General features: G+C 43.5%; 1 protein-coding gene across 1 annotated transcript in view; it reads left to right on the plus strand.

Moving 5' to 3' along the window:
• Positions 1-1,757, plus strand: part of ZNF644 (zinc finger protein 644) — a 64,315-nt gene extending 62,558 nt beyond the window's left edge. Inside the window, exon 11 of the transcript XR_014220992.1 lies at positions 735-1,757. The gene's annotated coding sequence lies outside the window, so the exon portion shown is untranslated. The remainder of the gene's footprint in view (positions 1-734) is intronic.
• The last annotated feature ends 21,099 nt before the right edge of the window (positions 1,758-22,856 follow it).

A 22,856-nucleotide genomic window follows, 5' to 3' on the forward strand; every position in this document is an offset into this window, starting at 1 on the left:
TTTCTGTACTGGAATCATATCGCCATTGTGATTGTTCTTTGGATATTTAAGGTAGCTGCATTTATTAGTATTCCTGCTGTATCTCTTAAAACGGGTACAGACACAAATCATGTGTCTATATGTCTGTGAAATGCAACCCAGTGCAACTTGTTTATACCTTAAGTTTATACCGCAGTACCAAATGCTACAATCTGATTTTCTCTCATTTCATTCTGACTGGAGTGTAAAAAGAATGACTGACAAAGTAGAGTGTGAGTTAACAAGATTAAACTGTATTTTACCTGAGTAAGGATCTGCATGTCAACATAGTATATATACCACTCACTCGAAATGCCTTTCATCTGCCTCTTTCACAAAGAAGCCAATTATATCATGTAAAAATAATGTATAAAATAGCATATCTACTTTCTAGGATGTAGAAACTGCTGGGAACACAGCTCAAAACTGTGTAAGAAACGAGAATGGCATCAGAAAATAAGGTTCTGTGTGCATTCCTGTTACCTCGGAGCCTCTTCAATTTGTCATCATTCTTTGCTGAATAGAGTTCACATCTTCTTGTTAATGTTCTTGAATGTGAATGCTAAAAGTTGCTGGAAGATGTTGGCTACCAATAGAGTTGACAAAAGTGTAAAATTGTAGCAACAACTCTTAATAGCAGATAAGCAGAATTTCTTGTTTACGTATTTATTTTTGAGTAAGCCTGTGAGTGGGAATTCTCTCTCTTCTGCGTGTAGCTTCAAATATGTTGGTTGACATGATTTAAGAGAAGAGGAACCAGGGCAATAAAGGATTGGAGCATCTGTCTTGCCCTGGACAAAGCATCAGGCTTGAGTGTTTCTCCTTAAGTGCACAGCTGGTTAGGTTCCATAACGAAGGTAAGATGCTTTTCTTCTTCTTTTTTTACAACTCCTGTACAAACTTGCAGGGAGTTCTGGTTAATAATGAATGCAGTAGATGTCACCAAACTTTCCATACAAAATTAAAAGGCAGTTTCTGATTTTAACTGGAACCATGCCAGATAAGCTCAAACTACCACCACTAGAAGCAAACAAATTAAGCAACCTGCAGGCTAACATGATTTCTTCACAGTATGGAGCAGATGGCAAATGATTTAATTAGGGGTGAAAAAAGTGCTGGCTTTACATTTCAGTTTGCTTTAAGGTCTCGTTCTATGGAGCAGACTATGGATGGTGTGATGTCAAACTAATGCGTTTTTAGACCTTGGTGTTGAGTAAAAAGAAAATGGGAAGACATGTCTCTAAAAAATAAAAAATCTGCCCAAAGGAGCAATTATGTAGTTTAGTCTAGACTACTTGCCACCTTAGTAAGTTTTATAGAAGTTAGTTGACACCATGGTTTATAAGCCATCTGGATTCACAAGGATCTGCTGCTTCCACAGTTCTGTAAGAGTTCTTGGAGCAAAATTTTCAAAGCTATTACACGTAAAATCTAATTTAGCTTTTCTTTTAGTAAAAAGAGCAAACCGGGGGGTTATCTTGCAAAGTTACACATACTGAAGCACTTTGATTTGGGTGGATTGCATAAGCTGCTTTCATCATTCTACAAAGCATATCTGAAAATCCCCTAATCCTAGACCTTCAGCCGTAGTGGCTGGGGCTGATCTAAGTTGGCGTCAAACTGCATCCAGAGGGCCATAGGTCCTCTGACATGTTCTAAAACTGTTGCTGACTTGTACTGTGGTCCCCTCTAACAGTGCTGACTATCTGTTGCAGGGTGCTGAATGCAGTGTTGCTATGAAAAACCCACACCATCCCTACAAATCCAGTGTTGCTACTTTATTCAGTGCAATCCAGAGAGCCATGAAGATTCTCTTAGGCAGCTGGGTTTTTGTCTTAACAACACTGGAGAGTCACAGGTTTAGACAATGTACAATATATACAAGTCAGCAAGGGTCTTTGTGTGCACTGGATGTAGGCTGTTTTACATTGCACAGCTCCATTTGAGCACGAGAGAGTAGATCATATATTTCATTAGCAGCTTGCTATAATGCTCTATATCTATAGAACCAGTACCAAAATAAAATAGGTTGATATAGGATTATCCACAGGTAAAAATAGATCCTTTAAAAAATAATTCATTACATCTGGTAATATAAAGTATGATAGTTTGATCCAGTTCAGGGGTAATTCCTAGTTACTGAGCAGAAAGCTAAGGTAAGTATAGTCCCAAAGAAGATCAGATAGCTCTGTGTCTTATGCTTTGAGGGGGTTACCAGACTTATGGGCGGTGATTAGCCATAGAGTAGCAAAATCTTTAATACAAACTTTTCCCCATTGTACTTTGTAAGCGATTTGTAATTTTTTAGAAACTGCCATAATGTTCTCTATACTACATTTCCAGGTGCAATTTTGTTTTGTTTTTGCCTCTTCCTGATTCTGAGTTATGATTAAATTTGCACCCACTATAACAGAATTAACCATCAGTTTTGGATGGAGATCATTGGCATGATCAGGGAATGCAGATAGCAAACATAAAATGGGATCATGGGAAATATTTGTAATACTGTACCCATCTCTTGCAATATTTGCATCCATAGAGAGCAAATCTAACATGATGATCCATGTGTTGTTGATGAAATGCCAAACTAGGTAGTTTCTGATGCAGTTTATCGTGTGTGTGTGTGTGTGTGTGTGTGTGTGTGAGAGAGAGAGAGAGAGAGAGAGAGAGAGAGAGAGAGAGAGGAGATACCTGATGAAAGAGTTGCTGAAAGGCTGCAACCACACAACCTTGCCTATTATGCTCAAGTTCAAGCCCCTGAGAGTTCGTTGTTGCCGGGGGTGAATGAGAAGCCGTACCTGTAGATTTATCCATCTGTTTCAAACAGAAAAGAGCCACAGTGCAATTATAGAGCACATACATTGAATGCAGGAGGTCACAGGTTCAAACCCTGACGTATCTGGGTTGCTATAGGACTCGTTTATCAAACTACAAAGAGATGCTGCTCAGTGTAGACCACAAGTGGGGAACCTGTGGCCCTCCGGATGTTGATAGACTCCAGCTCCCATCAGAACCTGCCAGCAAAGCCAATGGCCAGGGATGATGGGGCGTTTCAGTGATTGGCTCATCCCGCTCAGTATTGTCTACTGTAAGAGATTTTTCAGTAAATAGATAGTCGGGTTCTTCCAAGAACAAAAAAGAAGGAAGCTGGTAAAAGCACACCATTGCCCTGAAACTAGCAGTGAGCATGTAGTCAGACAAAAATCACAAGGGGGAGGCAGCATATAAATTTTAAAGGGCTTTAATGTGATTTAAATACCATGATGAAGTTGCATTCAGCAACAGTCTGGTCACCAAGTACAGCGTAAAATTATTCTCCATGGAGACGCAGTCCTACAAACTACTTTACCATCAGCCATCTGGCCCAGATTTAATAAGCGCAGTTCAGTGAGTGATATGTAACCCAGGGGGTGTACTAAATTTGCCTAAACATAAGCATATAATCAGCTCATAATAAAAACCTGGACACATCTCCAATTTTATATTGCGTTGGGAGTGTTCTTCAAAACCCAAAAAACCATTCCTTGCTTGTCAGTAAAAACCACTGTTTTCTCATTCTTCTGTTGAAGTAAGACACCTTCCAACAGAGAAAGGGAACCTCTGGGTTCTCCTATGAGGTTTCCTTGCTGTTGGCTAGAGGAAATTTCTGGCCTTGCAAGCAAAATGAATATAAAACTCAAGTCTTTGGCCTTGCATGGGTTTCAGTTCTGGAAGTTGATAGATGGGGAACATCTTTCATTCTGTGGGTCAGAGATGCACAAGGTTACCCTTTTGAGGGCCAAATGGGCGGACCACAGGCAAAGTGGGTGGGTTAAAATTTTAAATCCTCACCTTTGATGCAAATAATGGACATGCTTGTTTTGTGTTGTTTTATTTCCCCCTGTCCTCCAGGCCTCTTTTTTTTTCTAGTGTGGTGATTGCACCCTCTTTACCTTTGTGAGCCTTGCCAAGCGTGGCTGCGTGGATGTTGACGTCACTCTTGCTGCCTTTCTGTTGTCATCTGTCACAAAGATGGTTCTTGGCCTGCGTCAGCTTCGGAAACGATGCTTCACAGCAGTAGGTTGTCCCAAAGAGAGATGCTATTCTTAGTGCATGTCTCCCTAGCGCAGGAAATTCCTCCTGAGAGATGCACAGTATGCAGAATTCCAGCATAGTCATGCTGTTGCATTTGGCCTGCATTTCCGTGTTGCTTGCAGTCCTAACAGCTTGAATTGAAATCCTTGAAGGGCATCATTTGCTGAATTTTTTCTCAAAACTGATCTAGTTGTTCCCGCACTTTGGAGTCTTTGAAACACCCATGAAACTTCCTCAGAGAATTCAATCACTCGGTAAGAATAGCACTGTCTGCTGTTGATTCTGGTTTCTGCTTAGCCAGAGGATGCAAGTATATTATGCACACACACCCCAGCCTGACTCCAACACACTCAGGAGCAGCTGGCTTTGCCCTTGCACTTTTAGAGTGAGGTCTGAAAGATGGCCAGTGATACCGACCACGTAAGCAAGGTTACAGGGCCAATTGTGATCGCTAAGTTGAGGTGCAGACCAGGTCTTTTCCATGGTCTCTAGCTACCTACTTCAGAATTGGCAGGCAGATAGGACCAGCGAGGCAGCAGAAGTTGAAAAATGTCTGCCACTGATAGTATGATCTAACTGATGGAGGCTCATTGATTTGCTGCCCTTCCTCAGTAATGGTTCCAGGGAGACTTACAATAGCTGCACAAAAGGTGGACTACAGCTTCCATCATCCCTGACCACTGACCATGTTAACTCAGGCTTTGGGGAGTTCAGAGTCCCAACAAAATCTTGAAGGTCACAGGTTCCCCATTTCTGGTCTAGAACCTTAAGAGAGGCCAGTCTCAGAATTGGAGAGCCATTATTATGAACCTTCTGAGCAAAAGGAACATATTTGAAACTACTTGGGAGTTTTGTTTCTTTGCCCTGGAAGCAAGTTTAACACTTTCTGTAACTTGAAAACTGCATTTTGGGAATTAGTTTAGAGGATCCACCTCAAGTGGATCAAATTCCAGTAAGCAATGCCAGACACAACAAATATTTCCTAATTTTTATCACAACCGCCAACAATACATGCTGTGTTTTAACACTGCTTTGGATTTTCCCTCTTAAAATTAAGAATTAGAAATCTGATGTGTTGCTACAAAGTTAACACAACGTTCAAAACAAACTGCAGCTCTTGTTAGGCATCTGTTGACATTTTAAAAATAAATTAGGATAAATAAGAAGAGGTGATGGAGGAATTAAAGTTCCCTTTGTTTCAGTTCCATGGAAATGAAATCTGATAGCTTGGGCTGAATAAGCCGTTGTGTATTAAGTTACTCAAGGACTGGGAGCAACAGCTGACCAACTGCAGTTCATTTACTGTTTGCTGTGAGGAGCCTTACTGGAAATTTATGGAGCAGATGGTCAAGCAATATTCATGGCCTTATGTGCCTGAGTTGTTTTAAAACCCAGATAGGAGCCTAAGGGAGGTATTCAACGTCATGCTAATTTAAAGTCGCTTAGTGGTGTTCTAGTTGCAGCTAGTAGAATGTCTTGCGCAAGAGGAGGTGCAGAAAACCGCCCTGGTTCTTGTCACTGGTTGTGCAACAGGTTGCTGCTGTGGTCCTGAAGCTTCCACCAGTGTTTTTGTCATGCAGCATTTTGTATTGCGCAATCTTTTATTTTTGTGCTTACACTAGTGCAACAGCCTTTGCCCTGGAGGCTGGAAAAGGTTGAATCTCGGCCTGAGTCTCCTTGACATCTTTTGATATCTCTCTCTCAGGTAGTGATGAGGTGTTCCTGGATTAATGTATATTTCAATTTGATCACATTAAAACACTTTTCTAGTGTTTAAAGTTATCCACCTGACTAAACTAAATAAAGAAATTGGAGGAACTGTTTGCTTTTGATATGCCAACAATCAAATAATATTTTGTAATAAATAATAAAAATACAAAATAACGAGCTGTTTTCTTGCCTTCTCCGTCTGCTGCTGGGAGCTCTGCTTAAGAAGGCTGAAGCCAGCTTGGTTCTCGTCAGCGCCTTCTCCTCGGAGTCTTTGAAGCTGCAGGAGAAGTCACTCCCCCTTCTCCCCCTTAAGGCTGCTGTTCAGCAGGTGAAGCTGATTTCTGTCCCATAACACTATTCCCTGCCCCAAGGTGCCCCTCCACCTGTTAGATGGGTGCCGGCATTCGGGGAACACAAGAGTGGAAGTGTTGGACCAACTCGGGGGAGGGGAGGCAAGGATATGCGAGGCACCTTCCCAAGAGAGTTTAATGAAGTCCGTGAAATTGGCTGTAGACCCCAAATCTCTCATGTTCTTTGGCGATCACTCATAGCCAAGTAAGATTGGCTTCCATGAACACGGTCTTAACAGTGAGTCCGTAAGTGACTGTGGAGGCCAATTCTGGATCCACATGTCCTTCCACAGTGGGGACATAGGTTTCCGTTCAGGAGTCGATCACGGTGAGGGTTTGCCAAACATGCCTTCCTTTTAGCTCATTTCTCCCTTTCATCCTGAGTTTGAGCGTCTTCAAAGTCCATGACACCTTTGGTAAAGGCTGTTCTCCAACTGAAGCACTTGCAGGTCAGTGTTTTCCAGTTGTCGGGGTTTATACTAATTTTTTTAGATTTGCGTTGAGAGAGTCTTTAAACCTCTTTTGTTGACCACCAGCATTACGCCTTCCATTTTTAAGTTGCTTTGGAAGACAGTCAGGCATAGCCCAGGTCTGTGAAGCTGCTTTTCAGGTGCTTGGAGGGGGTGGTGTGTGGCATCCAGGCATTAGCAATGCTAACCAAGCCCTGGCTCCGTCACCCACCTAAACCAAGGGAATTCTGTTTCCCGCGCAGCTGGCAGAGCCCCTCTTCGCTAGGCATGGGATTGCCACATGTCCTGGCCTCCACAGGAAACTCACAGTCCCTCTCTGTGTCTCTATTCCTTTTTGGCCACCGTCAAACGAGGGCAATGGGACTGCCCTAATGATCCTAAGCTGAATAGCTGCCCAGCCCAGCTTCAGGTCCCCCACCAAGTGCCCCCCCCCGAACCCACCGCTCTCAACCGACTTAATTGCCTCCTCCCCAACATTCACACTCCCTTTTCAAGCCTCCTCCAATCTACTCTCTCCACCAGAATTCCACTCACTCTCTTCCCCGCTCCCTCCCTGCTTGACATTCCTGTAGTAACTCTAAAAGCATTACTTCATTTACCCTATTACACACAATATTTCTTAAAGATTTGTGGGGGGACCCCACCAAACCCTGTGAAGGGAAAGGACTTGGTATTCTCCTGGCAGACGGGAATGGATGCCCAGTGCACCTGCCCTGACATTGCTCCCAAAGAAAGCTTGGCCCACCCACTTCAAGATGAGAGCACCTCGTTTGTGCTCTCATGCAGGAAGGTTCTTCTCCCATTCTCCGTTTACGCTCAACTTGTGTTCTCCCCGCCCCATGAAAATCTTTCTTTCCTCTGAAATAGGTAAGAGGAAGGGGAATTTTCTTGATTTACAAAAGTATGTGCATTGTCTCTTTTTTCAAGTTGTGTTTGGTGTATAGTAGCCCATTCACATGTTCAGGGATTCTTCCCTCAAAGCAACCCATAGCATAGAGTTCTGCCATGCTTCAAGGATACCTTCTTCCTTCCTGGATCTCCATTGTGCACCACTGTGGCTCCTGAAGAAGCACTCTGTGTAAAAAGAACAGGTAATTGATGATGATGGGCGGGGTACAAATAATAAACGTTCTACAAGTGAGACCAATGTCAACACACCCTTCAGTGATGTCATGTGGACGGACAATAGCAAGGAGAGTTGGCTCCCAGGTCCTTTCTTTGAGCAAGACCCAGAACATTCATGTAAATAAATGTAACCCATGTTCATGGCCTTTCTACCACCCTAAAAAAAGAAGTAGTAAAGGACCCCTGAAAGTTAAGTCTGGTCACAGACGACTCTGGGGTTGCGGCACTCATCTCGCTTTACAAGCCAAGGGAGCTGGCGATTGTCTGCAGTTTTTCCGGGTCATGTGGCCAGCATAAGCCGCTTCTGGTGCAATGGAGCACCGAAACCAGAGCAGCGCATGGAAACGCCGTTTACCTTCCCGCTGGAGCGGTACCTGTTCATCTACTTGCAGTTTTTGGTGTGCTTTCGAACTGCTAGGTTGACAGGAGCTAGGACCAAGCAATGGGAGCTCACCCCGTTGCGGGGATTCAAACTGCTGACCTGATCGGTAAGCCCGAGAGGCTCAGTGGTTTAGACCGCAGTCTTGCCTCTGAAAAACTACAGGTAGCTGTTCTACCTACCTACAGCTACCCATAAAGTTTTTCAGGTGTAAGTTTTCATTATCATTAGAATTTATTACTTGCACTTCACCCTAAAGTCCCAGAGTGGGTTACAACTATTTTTTTAAAAAAAATGAGTAATAGTTAAGCGATATACCGTATTTTTCGCTCTATAAGATGCACCAGACCACAAGACGCACCTAGTTTTTGGAGGAGGAAAACAAGAAAAAAAATATTCTGAATCTCGGAAGCCAGAACAGCAACAGGGATCGCTGTGCAGTGAAAGCAGCAATTCCTCTTGCTGTTCTGGCTTCTGTGATAGCTGTGCAGCCTGCATTCGCTCCATAAGACACACACACATTTCCCCTTACTTTCTAGGGGGGGGGGAGTGAGTCTTATAGAGCAAAAAATACGGTATGTAAAAACCCTGTCCACTCCAAATATTCTGGGCCATTGCCTTGAGGTGGTAGTGGACTGAATGTGGGCCAACAAACAAGCTGAATGCAGGCAAGACAAGTGCTGTGCGTTTGGGGTTCTTGGATCTGGGAAATGGGGAGCTGGTTGCACTGCCTGAAGGAGCCAATGTCTAGTTTGGGGGTACTCAGCGCTGCCACTTGAGGCCTGGATGGCCTCCATGGTTAGGGTTGGGGTTTTGCCAGCTATGGGCCTTCTTGGACAGAGAAAGCTTGGCTATTCAAGTGCTGGGAATCTCCCACCTGCTCTGCTCATTACACTGCCCTTGAAGACTGGACGCTACAACTATTGGCGAGCAGGATACCAACTAGTGCCACAGGTGGAGTGCCTATTACATCTGTTTTTAAAAACCTGCACTCTCAGCCAGTTTGTTTACAGACCCAATTCAATGAGATTTTTCTGATACACAAAGCCCTAAATGACTTGTGCCCCAAATATATCAGGACAGGTGCCTTCTGCCACATTAACCTGCCCAAATGTTGAGATCTGAGGGCAGGGACTGCTCTTGCTGCTGCTTCCTAACAAAAATTGAGTGGTGGGAGCACAAGGGAAGGTCGTCATGGTGATAGTCCCTAGACAGAGATAGTCCCTAGACAGATAGTCCCTAGACAGAGATGAACCTTTGTCAGCAGGTCAAGGCATAAGAGCCAGTGTGGTGTAGTGGTTAAGAGCGGCAGTCTCATAATCTGGGGAACCGGGTTCGCTTCCCCGCTCCTCCACATGCAGCTGCTGAGTGACCTTGGGCCAGTCACACTTCTCTGAAGTCTCTCAGCCCCACTCATCTCACAGAGTGTTTGTTGTGGGGGAGGAAGGGAAAGGAGAATGTTAGCCGCTTTGAGACTCCTTAAAGGGAGTGAAAGGCGGGATATCAAATCCAAACTCCTCTTCTTCTTCTTCTTTTAGCCAGGTCTTTGGAGAGGGAACGGGACAAGATTAGTGCTACCTCTTTTCCCTTACATGTCTTGAGATTACTGTGTAACACTTTCACAGTGTTATTGTGGTTTTATTCAGTGTGTTCTACCTTACTGATTTTAATGTACCTTGCCCTGGGACAGTAGGTGAAGGCTGAATAATAAACACAGACAAATCCACCTCTCTATCTTTCCTTGAAATATGTAACACATGTTCAAATTTTGAGTAGATAACTGTCCTAAACTTTGTTGCTAGAATTTGACTGATTCCTTAGCATGCGCTGGTACGACACAAATCTTACAACAATGAATAAGTTTTTAATTTCTTGCATGTAGTTTAATAGTGATGGATAGCATGTGAGATAAAGGTCATTGTACTTTCTTTAGTTTTAGATTCCTTGGCTAATTTCCTTCTCAAGAAGGTCTGAGTAAAAACAAACAAAAACCAGAGTTGCCAATTGTTTCAGGGTGGGGGGACGGACCCTCTTTGTTTGTTCTATCCTGTTTGTTAATTTCTGTGGGGTAATCTATGCAAAGAAGCATTCTGTCCTAGATTCTCATCCTCTGCTGGACACCAGCTGTCGAGCGTACTAAAGATGAACTTGGATCCCTGCAATTGAAGGCTCAGAGGCTAGAGTAAGCAGTTTAAGACAGTATTATGCAGTCCACGGCCACATGGTGGAATGTTGTTAGAATCTGATCCCTTTACCAATCCTCGGAGCCAAGACAAGAGAGGACTGGTATTTTCCACAAGTAAGAGAAAAGTAACTACTGAGAGTCTGCCTGCTCAAGGAATTGCTGCCTCCTTTTGTAAATAAGAGTTGAGATTGTGCAGCTGTGTGCGGGCATTGTTTTCCATTAAACATCTAATCCCCCAAGAAACCATTCTTTATCAACTTGCACTCATTGTATAGATCACACAGGTGTATGGCTATAGGTTTCACGTTGATCCTTAATGCCAAACACTGAAAGTCTTCACTAACCTGCATATGATGGGGGGCTTACTGAGGCAGCAGTTAGCTTCTTGTGCCCTGAGCATGAGCCAGTGTGGTGTAGTGGTTAAGAGCGGTAGTCTCGTAATCTGGTGAACCGGGTTTGCGTCTCCGCTCCTCCACATGCAGCTGCTGGGTGACCTGGGGCCAGTCGCACTTCTCTGAAGTCTCTCAGCCCCACTCACCTCACAGAGTGTTTGTTGTGGGGGAGGAAGGGAAAGGAGAATGTGAGCCGCTTTGAGACTCCCTTCGGCTAGTGATAAAGCGGGATATCAAATCCAAACTCTTCTCTTCTTCTTCTGAGTACTGGGGCAGAAATTTCAGGGGGCAACAAGTCACCTCTTCACAGGAACAAAGCAGACTATCGGAGCAAGGCTTGGCTTCATGGTGAAAATGAGGCGAGCCATGGTGTTGCACCAGCAAATGTCAGCAACTACAGTGGTGCCTCGCAAGACGAAATTAATTCGTTCCGCGAATTTTTTCGTCTAGCGAATTTTTCATCTTGCGAAGCACGGTTTCCCATAGGAATGCATTGAAAATCAATTAATGCGTTCCTATGGTCAAAAAAGGGACGCGGGTGGCGCTGCGGGCTAAAGCCTCAGCGCCTAGGGCTTGCCGATCGAAAGGTCGGCGGTTCGAATCCCCGCGGCGGGGTGCGCTCCCGCTGCTCGGTCCCAGCGCCTGCCCACCTAGCAGTTCGAAAGCACCCCCGGGGGCAAGTAGATAAATAGGTACCGCTTACCAGCGGGAAGGTAAACGGCGTTCCGTGTGCGGCTCTGGCTCGCCAGAGCAGCGTTGTCACGCTGGCCACGTGACCCGGAAGTGTCTTCGGACAGCGCTGGCCCCCGGCCAATAAATGTGAGATGGGCGCACAAACCCCAGAGTCTGTCAAGACTGGCCCGTTCGGGCAGGGGTACCTTTACCTTTACCTTTATGGTCAAAAAAAGTCCAAACAAAGCCAAATTTGGTACAACAAGAGTTTATTAAGTGCTCTTTAAAGTCACACATACTGTAAAGAGCATTTCAAAATTCAAACCCAGAATTTTTTTAAAAAAACAGCAGAGTGGCCCAATGGTCACAGAAAATCATAAAAATGCAGAAAAAAAACACAAGCTTCCAGTTTCTTGCAAACCCCTTCCCAACACCAAGTCCTTGAATTCCAAACACCCCAACCCAAAATCCAACCCCCCCCAAAAAGTTTTAAAAGCTTAACTTACCAAATGGCTGCAAAAGAAGTTTTGGAAAAGCTTCAAAAATCACCAAAGTCTTTAAAAACCTCAAAAAAGGCTATTATGTACACTGCGTTCTATGAGTTGCTCCTTGAAGTCAAGTCGCAACTGTATTAACGGTGTTAAGAAAAAGGAAACAAACTTGCAAGACGTTTTCGTCTTGTGAAGCAAGCCCATAGGGAAATTCGTCTTGCGAAGCAGCTCAAAAACCGCAAAACCCTTTCATCTAGCGAGTTTTCTGTCTTGCGAGGCATTTGTCTTGCGGGGCACCACTGTATAGGAATCAGACTTTAGGAAGTAGATGTGGCTCTTTTTCCAGCTAGGGTAGTTAGAGTGTCATAACCATCCAACAGATTACTTGATTAGGACTTGCAAAGGAATAAAACTTCCAAGAAATGATTGGGAGGCTTGGGAGGCAAAATTACAATGTTTTGGACTTTTTAGTTTTGGGGGAGGGAGATGAGTTTGGGCGGGGGGAGAGATGATGTGATAGCAGTGCATGGTGTGAAGAAAGTGGAGACAAAAGGAAGGACTTCTTTGATGAAGACTAGGGCTGCCATGTGTTGGGCAAGTCAATAAGAAAATCTCTTTTTTGGCATTTGTCTAAAAAAAGCTCAACAATGTTGTGGTCTTCCTAAGAAAGGCTCAACAACTTTTGGGGTGTCCTTTTGAAATATGGAGTTAATGTTTGGAATTTGCTCCTCCAAGATGTAGTGGGGGGGTGCCAACTTGGATGACTTTAAAAAGGGGTTAGACAAAGTAATGGAGGATAAGAATGGCTTGCAAGTCATGATGGCTATGTATTCCCTTCAGGATCAAAGATATCATGCCCCTGAATAGAACTTGCTAAAGAACAACAGATGAGGGCTATTGGGCACATGCCTTGTGGGCTTTCTAGGGGCATCTGATGGTCAGCTGTGGAAACAGGATAGCGGACTGCATAGGCCTTGGGATCCATGCGCTCTTATTTTATGCTCTTCCAAAGACCCCTCTTTGTGCTTGCTGCAGTAAGTGATCGTGTCTCTACTTGCCAAACGTAACATGGGAAAAACCTCAGCTATTCGATTGCTTGTCCTATTGCAAAAAGTAGCGTGCGACTTCAGCCCTTATTGTTTAACTGGGGGCTGATTGCTCGTGGTTTACGTCTGGGACGAGCTGATAAAGTCTAGTTTGTGTTTTTCACCAGCAAACTGTCAGGCCGGGCAGAAGATCTTTGGTACTCTTGTCTATCAGACTCCAAGGCAATTGATGACATTACATCTGTTGTTCGTTTCAGATCTGCTGAGCCCCATGAAAATCAATAGTTTTCCATTATCAGGTCTGGCTGGGTCACTGGTCTGTCAATGAGCTGTTACAATTGGCGTACAAGGGTGAACCTGACCAGTCAATTGCTGCTGACAAGAGGAAAACATGCTGACAGCCAATAGAACAAGTCAGAACACAGATTTGCACTTCATCGAAAGAGGCTCAGAGCAAGGCCATTGTCGAGATGTAGGGCACACAGAGTTTCCGCTCTGGGAGAGACTATGGTGTAACCTTTCTAGGGAATAAAATCCTGGTCTGATGCAAGCTATTCATAGGTGAGCTAAGATTCAAATAGAGACATTTGCTAGCAAGTGAACCCGGAGGCCATAGGCCCATGAGGTCTGACATCTCAATTTTTGCCCCACTCTTTAACACGCTCTTCCAAGCTTCTCAGCTACCATTTAAAAAAATGTTGAGAGATCATCCCAATATTAGGATATTAATTATTTTCAACCTTTTATTAGCTCCTTTCAAGTATTAAATCCCAGGCTTTTCACATTATTTATGCCTTTAGTTCTGTTTGATTCTTCCAGAATTCAACGTTCAGTTGTGTTCTCTCATGAAACAGGAAGGGGAGGGGAGGGGAAAAGCACGCATAACTCCCTAGTCATCACTGGAAGTCAAAATTAGCTGGGGTGGAGGCCAGACTCCTCCAAAAAGAAATCTTGTGGATTTTAATTTTTTTCCTGTGGTAAAGAGGGAAAAGCAGAGCTGAGCGAAGCCGCCTTGCTTGGGAATAATAATAATAATGAGATGAAAAGTTGCCGTTTGACTTGCAGCATTTGGTAGCTCGAAACCCCTATCAGATCCCTCATAGCATTAATTAAAAAGAACTTATTTTTTTAAATAAAATGAAGCACAGTTTAGACGCCCCCTCCACCTCCCCCCTATCTATCCTCCACCTCTTCTCCCATGTGAGTCTGTGGGCTGAAGGGAATTCAGGTTAATATGTTGACACACTTAACAATGTAGGGTCATGTTGCACCGCATGCTTCACTGGTTTGCTTGAGCGCCGCCTCTGACAGGTTCCTAATCAGCCACTGCCCTAAAGGCAGAGGCAAAAGAGAGGGATTTTAATTACTGCTCCAGCCCAGGCTTTGCCAGCATTAAATTGAGACATAATTAGGCCTCCGAATTTTAATAATTGTCCTAGCTAATTGGGCAGACAAGTGCGTTTCAGCAGCATGGCGTGATTAGATAATTAGTATTTCCAAATGACAAAATTGGGCTCTTGATTACAAAGTTGAGGGAAATGAGTTAGGGGGCGGGTAACTGGGAAGGAGTGGAGGGATGGAAAGAGAGAGAGAGGACAAGGTAGCGCAGGAAAGCGGCTCTTTACGAGTCTATGAGGAGAGAGTTTAACGGTGCAGGTAATTTGGTAGCCATTCAGAGATGTCGGAGAGCTCACTTGAGAGAGATGTGAGCGTTTTGGCTGCAGAGGGCAGCAGGCTGAGGAAAGCCGGCTTTGAAACTCTCTGCAATGATATTATTTGGGGCCTTCCCTTCATGTGTTTGCTGGTGGTGGTTCACTAGGCCCTTTCCTGCAGGTGGTGCATGAACCTCAGAAGGAGAATCTCATGGACCTCTTTCTTCAGCAGTCTTAACTCGCCAAGCTTCCTATGCAGCCTGCTGTGGCATGGAGGAGGGGGGCGAGAGGTCCTCCAGAGCAATGGCCTGGCCAGGTAGCACAGCTGCCTTGGGACATTGAAAGGTCAAGGATCTCATGATACCTTCAGCAGAGAGTTCCTCACAGCAGCTGCAAGTAGTTTACAAGTGAGGCCTGCAGCAAAACCTTATAGTCTGGAGTGATCTCAGACCCTCCAAGTGTCCAGGGATGCCCCTGATTTAGAGAAGCCGTTCCCCTTTCTGATTTGACCCTATTTTCCTTAGGATGTCCCTATTTTCACTGGAGAAACGTTGGAGGGTATGTGGTCCTGTGCAGGATTCCAGCTTTTCCAGAATTCTCCATTCTATCCCTCTTTATGGTCGTCTCTCTCAGCACCTCACTAGTCAGTATTCTGTGGACACTGAGCCATCCTGGTTTCCTCTCAGGATTTTCCTCTAAATATTTTTTCGACCTGCAAACCTTGGGGTCCCCTCAAGGCCTGCTGTTAGCACCTTCCTATAATTCCTCACTTATAGCCCACCCTTTCATCCAAGTCTTAAGGTGACATACACAGTTCTCCTTTGCCCCACGTTTCACAACAACCCTGAGAGGTAGGCTAGGCTGAGAGACAGTGAGTGGCCCAAGTTTGCTAAGTGAGTCTCTTAAGTCCTAGTCTGGCACTTTAACCGTGACACTGGTTAAATAACATTTAATAACATTTCTGCCGGCCCTCTGCAAACTGTGGTTGAAGACATCCATTAGAAAGCCGTAGGTATCTTCTGACATAGCTAATGATATGGACCTACTAACCCTCACTCCCTCAGTAAAAAAAAGTGTAGAAAATATCAGTAGACTCTGAAACAAAAAACACATTATTCCTCTCTCCCGCCCCGAACGTAGCACATGATGACAATGATTGTACACTCCAAGGGTTATCACAACATACTTGTACAAGTGTAAGTAGCACATTGCTACTATTTAACCTCCATGTGCTATGGTCTTCCCACCACCAGGGGGCATAACAGCGCACAGAATAACTACCCAGCAATTCTGAGCCTTCTGCATTGTAGCTGGGCAGCTTGTTGCCTCTTCTCCTTTGCTTAGTTTTTCTTCCAGGTCAATGGGCAACAAGATGGCCAATGTGGCACAATGTAGTTAAGTGTTACACATTGTTTTATGCAGTACATATTGTCACTTGGGTGCTGCTAACACAGAGGTTTGACCTCCCTCCCCCCCCCAGGTGGCCTTCATTGTCTCTCGAGACAGATGGACGCCAACAACAATATATTGTTGCACACCACTCCAATCTCTGAGCGGTGTGAGATGCAGGGGTCCAGTGCTTACCCAGGGTTCGTGTCTCCTTTTGGGAAATGAGGCACAGCAGAGACTGTGGTGCCTTTATGATATATGGTTTATTTACACATATATACAGTGGTGCCCCGCAAGACGAATGCCTCGCAAGACGAAAAACTCGCTAGACGAAAGGATTTTTCGGTTTTGCGTTGCTTCGCTAGACGAATTTCCCTATGGGCTTGCTTCGCAAGACGAAAACGTCTTGCACTTTTTTTTAAAAGCCGCTTGAAGAGGCGCAGTTGCGACGGACCGTGCTTCGCAAGACGAAAAACACCGCAAGACGAAAAGACTCGCGGAACGAATTATTTTCGTCTTGCAAGGCACCACTGTATCTGAATCTACAATGGAGAGTTTCCCAGCATGACACTCCAAGAGGGTCTCTTGCTCTGGGGGATAGGAAATAGTTTGATGAAATTATGTATACCATGGAGAATGTGGAATATAATACTAGTACTTGAGATCATCCAAGAGGGTCTTCTCCCTTCCAGTAAAATCAAATGCCTGTGTATTTAGGAGAGGCAAAAGGAAATCCTTCATATATAAAGATGTGGTGGTAGCCACTGATTTAGATGGTGTTAAGAGAGGATTAGACAAATTCATTGAGGATTGGTGTGTCAATAGTTAATAGCCATGATGGCTAAATAGAAGCTCCATGTTCAGAGGCAGGGTGCAGTTGAATGGCAGTCACTGGGGAACAGCAGTAGGAGGGGGCTCTTGCTGTCAAGCCTTACTTGAGGGCACCCTTGAGAGATCTGGTTGGTGACTTTGTGAAAGAAGATGCTGGACTAGATTCCCACTGGTCTGGTCCACAAGGACCCTTCTTGTGCTGCAGAAAGGAGTTGGCTATTCCTTAAGTTACCTGCAAGACCAGAGATGAAGGTAGAGTTGGGCATTTGCCAACACTACTTGTTGAATGAGAACAATGCAAGTCTAGCAAGAACGGAGGACGTGAATTGTGTGCTCAGGATGACTTCACATTTATCCATTTTAAGTTTCTGTTCTCTAGTTTCCTTGTTCTCTTCTAGGACCAGTTCACTCACGCCTGTGGTTACATCATCTGAAAAATGAATACTGATTCATCTAAACGAACACATTCCTTTGAAGAGTGAGTTGAGATGATATGGGCCAACCGTTGCTGTTCTGCTTTAAGTTGGAAGTGGAATAGCAACTTCGCTTCCAGACTTCTGGAATCCAAATAACATTCTATAACAAGTTGGACACTCGCCCCTTACCCAGACCCAAGGAGAGGGTTCAATATTCCCTCTCACTCTTCCCCTGCACTGCAATTTAGGGAAGAGGAATAGAAACCGATATGGCAATGCTACTTAGAAAGGAAAAGGTTAAGGAGATAGAGTTGATTCCTAGAGAGGAGGAATGACCCACAGAGGATAGAGTAAATTCTATATTGGCCATAACCAGCCAAGAAAGCTGAATAGCTGCACAATGGATCAGCTACACCTGAGGAAATTATGCAATGGTTCCGTTGTGCTAAAAAAGCCCACATTTTCTTACCTGTGGGGTCGGGAGCGTAGCTGAACAGAGAAAGCATAGGCGCATGTTTTGAACCTGATGTCATGCAGATGTCTTATAAAAAAGTAAGTGAACAAAGCATGGCTATTCTACAGTAAATGCCCAGGGTAGAAGCAGCCATGGAAGGTCTACCTGTGATGTTCGGCCTGTGGTGGACTCATTATCCAGGTAAGTTGCCGTGATGCTGATCTCAAATGATGCATATGCAGTAGTGGCTGGTGTCCATTGGGAGTGGCAGGGCAGAAGGGAGGACAATAGTAGGTAGAGTGAGAGCCAGGGGTGAACTTTGGTAATGTGGTGTCCTGAGTGAGGACAAAATTTGGCGCCACACCCAACTTTTAGTAGGTACTCCCTTGGCAGCCTTTGGGGAGGAAGTGTTTGCAGCACCCTGAATCTGGCACTGCCAGACCAATGAGAGCCAACTAATTCTAGTTTTGTTTCCATCCTCCTCCCTGCTTGGTTCTGTTGGGGCATCATGGCAACAAAGGCGATTGAGACTGGCAGCCAGTGCCATAGCCTATGCTGGCTGCAAGTTGTTGTTGTTTAGTTGTTTAGTCGTGCCCGACTCTTTGTGACCCCATGGACCAGAGCACGCCAGGCATTTCTGTCTTCCACTGTCTCCCGCAGTTTGGTCAGACTCATGCTGGTAGCTTTGAGAACACTGTCCAGCCATCTTGTCCTCTGTCGTCCCCTTCTCCTTGTGCCCTCCATCTTTCCCAGCATCAGGGTCTTTTCTAGGGAGTCTTCTGTTCTCATGAGGTGGCCAAAGTATTGGAGCCTCAGCTTCACGATCTGTCCTTCCAGTGAGCACTCAGGGCTGATTTCCTTAAGAATGGATAGGTTTGATCATACCTTATTACAGACTATTTTTTGACAGCTATTTCCCTTTTTTTTAAAAAAAATGGTTTTTGTTGTTGGCATAATTCTGCGTTGTGGTAACCTTTCTGATGAATAAATACTTAAAATAATATCTGAACCAATGATTGACCGCTTAGTTAATCAAGTTTGCCTCATTTTTAAAGAAGACTAAATAGATGCCAAAGTTGCTGGGTCCAGGGCAGGAAAGGAAGAGAATGGGTATTAAGTCACTCAAGAGAGGCTTTTCCGAAGGCATGGGTCCGCTGAACTTCTTCCAAAAGCAACAACTTTTCCATACGTCCGGATTTTCCCAGACATTATAGGCATTTCAAGGGCAGGATTGATGCCCGGGGGAAATTACTGAAGTGTGTCAATTGAAAAATCACGTTTTGGGGTTTGTCTTTTAAAAAATGCTGAACAACTTGTGGGTTGTTCAACAATTTACAATTTGGATGGTTTCCTTAAAAAAAGCTCAACGAGGTTTTTGTGGGGGGGGGTCTTGGTTTTCACTTTTTGAAATAAATATGGCAACACTATCTGTTTGGCAGTAGCTGGGCTCCCATTTTGAGTTCACTTTTTGCCTTCCACAGATAAAAATCTAACACCCACGGAAGGAAGGTGTAATATCAGACTGTCACAAAGATTTCGCCTGCCTGTACACAATGCGAGGGTTTCTCTCTCCTCCCTGCCCGCTTTTTGAAGAATTTCTTTTATGACTGATCACTCAACACCTTGTTGGCTCTGATTGCAGAAAACGCACCTTATAAATATATGATAACCACCCTGTAATAGGGAGTGTGACAATTTACTTCACAGTGTGTTTCAGGCTGCTAATTGATCGTTTCAGTCCAGGGACTATGCAGAATAAATTACAGCCATCAAAAGGATATCACAGTTCATTTTTGTAGAATGGTGCCTGTGTCGCTTCTTGTTCATCTTTTGTCGAATAAACCACATTAATCCGATGCGCTTGTTATTAATCTGACTATTCAGACGGATCTGCGCGCAGCCACAAGGGGGCGCTCGATTTGCATCCTTTGGCAAGCCATGCCTGTTTAAACCTACCTAGATCAGATTCCGGTTCTTTTGTAGATGGGCTGGATTATGCAAGACAGTGTGACTACTGGCTGTGCTCCACTATTTTATAAATTAGCAGGAGGGGAAAAAATACATAGAAAAATGTTTTTTTTATGAGATTTTTTTTCCTTCTTCAATTTTTAATTCCTCATTGAGCGATCAAAGAGCTGGCAAGTGGGTAAGAGATTAATCCTGAGCTGGTAAGCCCTTTAAATAGAAACTGGTTTTTTTGTTTCCTTCCAGTCCTCTTTAATTTCTTTATAAATGGTAATAACAACAAGCAGCAATAACAACAACAACACCATCAAGATATGACCTGGTTCAAACCAACAGCCTATGTTTTGAGAAAATGTCTGAATCTGATCAAAGGCTCAAATAAAATGTGATGAGATGTTTTTCACTTATAGGTAATTCATCAAACACTCTTTTATTAGGATGATTAAATAATAATAAAATAATAACAGTATTATTAGTACAGAAGACCTAATTTCTTTCTTTAAAGAAAGTAAAAGGGCTGAGTTACTTCTTTCCAAAGGCTTTAGGAGAAATCATTCCTTTCTTAAGGCTGCAATCCTATACACACTTTCCTGGGAGCAGGTAAGGTTTACTTCTGAGTAGGGAAGCCTAGGATTTCATTGAAAATCACAAAATGAATGCATATATTGTTTCAAATGAAGCGTACATTTATCAGATATACGTGTGTGTTTTACATTTAGTCTATCTCCCGTTTTACTAGTTGAAGAATATATTGGAATTAGAAGAACTATTTTGTTGGCTAAGGGATGAAGTGGAAGGTTTTTTTGTCTGCTAGAGATGATGGAAGTTGACCAACGAATATTTGAGGCGTTTGTTTTAGAAAGCTTTGCAAGCAAGTACCTGTAAAGACAGTTCTTCCATTCGAAAAATAATAATAATTGGTACCCACCTTCAGTAGAAGACTCTGCCGCCCCCCAAGAGGACTTTTTCATATAGCTTTCCCTAAACAAATCAGATGCTAAAGCAAAAGTTTTTTCTCTGCCAGTGCAGCCACCTGCTTGCATTGCTCCTGCTCCCTCCAGAATCACATCTAGGAAAATCTGTTAAGACCATGGTGCCTAATCCTGCACACTTTGGGGTGAAAAGCAGTGCCTGAATTATGGGGGGTTGTGTGTGTGTGTTGATCCCTCAACTCTCTTGGATAACACAAAGGGTACTCTTTGCAGCAGAAATAGAAGTGGGGCACACACGTACTTGAATGTATGTGCTGAGTATCAGGATAGGACCTCTCATGCGTCAAGATCCATATTATGCGTTTGAGCCGACACCCAGAAAAAAGACCGTCTGAGCTGGTAGGGATAATCCTTAGTGCATCGCTAGTTCTTCTTTTCACTCAGGTGACACGCTCGTTGACTTAGTGTTGACATGTACTTCAGTCAAAAGGCTGCTGTTATCTGTATGTATTGTCAAGATACATAATTCCATCTCTGATCATTCGTGCTGTGCTAATGAGAAATTATTCTCTTTAGAATGCAGTAACTCCAGAGCGGAGCAGTGGTTGCAGGGTTTTACGCCTGTGAAATACCCGGAAGATGAAAGGACATATATGCATATAATTTTGCAGCCATCAAATCTGCATTTGCAAAATCCAAACATTTTTACACGGTGTGTGTGTGTGTGTGTGTGTGTAAGCATAATGAGACTTGTTTGGAGAAGAGGGAAATTTAGAAATCGGATTGGTGGCAGTAGATTCTCCCCACTCAGAGACAGGAGGCATTTTGATGCATAGTCATTGAACCCATGTAGTCCTGTATGTTTCATAGATTGATTGAAACTGATAGCAAGACATTTCTATCTATTTCTAATATTGACACAGTGTGTGTATATCTAGCTATATCTGTATCTATAGGATAGGGATGATTTCATATTTGTTGGATAACACCTTGCAAATATTATTATTATTATTATTATTATTATTATTATTATTATTATTTACTATAGATTTGCAGATCAAGACTTATGGTACAATCCTAAGTGTGTCTGCTCAGGAGTAAGCCCAATAATAATTGCTATTGCTATTATTATTTACTAAAGATTTGCAGTTCAAGACTTATGGTATAAAATCCTATGTGCAAGTAAGCCCTGTTGAGTTGAATGGGACTTACGCCTATGTAAGCATGCATAGGTTTGCAGCCTTAGACATTTGTAATCACACCTTTTAAGAGTTGATATGCATATGAGCATGAATGGAAAAGGAAGGAGATGCTCTCATTTCTCTTCATTACATTATAGCTGAAGCTACAGTATAAACTGAGTGAAAATGGCCTTCTGAAATTCTCTATTCTGTTTGCAGGCAGTGAGGTTGGGGTATTTCTCTGAATATTCGCCATTGGGAGAAGAAAACCTCCAATAGGTTTTGTTTTTTGCAATAGGACCACCTATTGTGCATTACAGCTTCTCTCTTATTTCCCAAGATACTATTTTTCTGCTGCTACAAGCCTCAACTCTATTGGTAACTTGGCCATCATTTTGCATCTTCCAAATTGTCCCAGGCACAATATTGTTCTGGGGTGTTATGCTTGTGTAGGGTTGGAGCAGAAAATTGATTCTGCTCTCATTCAAAGGCAAATCTACCCAATTGACACTACCTAATTCACACTTTCATGAAACAACATGTGAAGTGAAACACAGGCATCCTTCGAAATTTGCATTTTGTAGGAGCTAGCAGGAGATCCTATGCTAAGCACAAAATTTATTGCAACGCCACCAATAGGAAGTAGATTTCCACCCTGCCTTCTATACCTCTCCCTTGCTTTTTTTTTTTTAAACCAGCTAGTTAATACTTACAGTTATATCGATGACATGGAGAGCATCTGAGATTTAGAAAAATAATGCTAAAACATTGAAATAACCAGAAATAAATAAATAGGTGTGCAATTTCCCAAAAAGGCATTGTATAGCGCAGACATCCCCTACCTGTGGCACTCCAGATGTTTTGGCCTACAACTCTCATGATCCCCAGCTAACAGGACCAGTGGTCAGGGATGATGGAAATTGTAGTCCAAAACATGGAGGGCCAAAGGTTGGGAATGCCTGGAAAACGGCTATAATGTCTACTGTACTACTATCGTAGATATAGTTTGGCTGATATCCTGGGGATCTCTTAACAATGAATTCTCTGCACTCCTGCAAAACTACAGTTCATTGTTTCTTTGTGGGAAGCCACAACAGTGAAATCTGTTTTCAACCCTCTTTAAA

The sequence above is a fragment of the Podarcis vaucheri genome (assembly GCF_965113315.1).
Source record: "Podarcis vaucheri genome assembly, chromosome: 6".
Classification (NCBI taxonomy): Eukaryota; Metazoa; Chordata; class Lepidosauria; order Squamata; family Lacertidae; genus Podarcis; species Podarcis vaucheri.